Source organism: Triticum aestivum, chromosome 7B (genome assembly GCF_018294505.1).
Source record: "Triticum aestivum cultivar Chinese Spring chromosome 7B, IWGSC CS RefSeq v2.1, whole genome shotgun sequence".
Classification (NCBI taxonomy): domain Eukaryota; kingdom Viridiplantae; phylum Streptophyta; class Magnoliopsida; order Poales; family Poaceae; genus Triticum; species Triticum aestivum.
In genome coordinates, this window is record NC_057813.1 from 14,574,151 (window position 1) to 14,575,391 (window position 1,241).

Genomic DNA, 1,241 nt, shown 5'->3' on the forward strand with positions numbered 1-1,241 from the left:
TCTGACGTACTGCAGGGCGCAGTTGGGCCACTGACAGGTGGGCCCGAAAGCAAGTTGGCCCATCTGTCAGTGACCCAACTGCGCCCTGCAGTACGTCAGGGGAGCCGAGTCCGAGGGAGGGAGGAGGCGTGTGGCGGCTAGGGTTGGTGCGGGTGTGGGCTCTGGCGCAGCAACCCGGCGACCAGGATTGGGAGCGGAGCGCGCGCGGGGATTGGGCAAAGCCTTTTCCACCCGAGATCGATCCACCCAGCCAACAGGCATAGAACACGAGCCGACCAGTCATTGGACATGAGAACTTACCACGCGGTCAAAACCACCAGCGAGAGCAACGAGCATCTAACGGCTCAAACGAAGTCAAAGATCAGATTGACCACGATCCAACGGCCAACGAAAGCTGAAATCGGGGGAGCCTCCTGGAGGTGAGTTGGCTAGCCTCTTTTTTGTTTTAAATTCTCTTCTTTATGCAAGAGTCACGGTGATCTTCACATTTTCTTTTTCATTTTATCCTTTGACAAGCAGAGCATGTTGGAAAAAACATGATATATATATATATATATATATATATATATATATATATAATTGGATGTAGGGGAGCATGAATTATTATTGTTGACATTACCCTTGAGGTAAAAGGTTATGGGGCAAAATTATAAGCCCCTATCTTTCTCTGTGTCCGGTTAAAACTCCGTAACCATAAGTATTGCGTGAGTGTTAGCAATTATGAAGGACTAAGTGATAGTTGAGTATGTGGACTTGCTTTTAAGCTCTAACATAGACTCTTTCCGATGTTATGATAAATTGCAATTGCTTCAATGACTGAGATTATAATTTGTTGGTGCTCAATAAGGTTTCTGATTCATACCTTTGCATTGTGAAAAATCATCACTTGAACATAAGTAATTATATCACAAAATCTATATATGTTGATGTTATGAAAATAATCGTGATGCCTTCATGTCCGTATTTTATTTTTATCGACGCCTCTACCTCTAAACATGTGGACATATTTATTGTTATCGGCTTTTCGCTTGAGGACAAGCGAGGTCTAAGCTTGGGGGAGTTGATACGTCCAATTTGCATCATGCTTTTATATCAATATGTATTGCATTATGGGCTGTTATTTCACGTTATGTCACAATATTTATGGCTATTCTCTTTTATTTTACAAGGTTTACATGAAGAGGGAGAATGTCGGCAGATGGAATTCTGGGCTGGAGAAGGAGCAAATATTGTAGACCTAT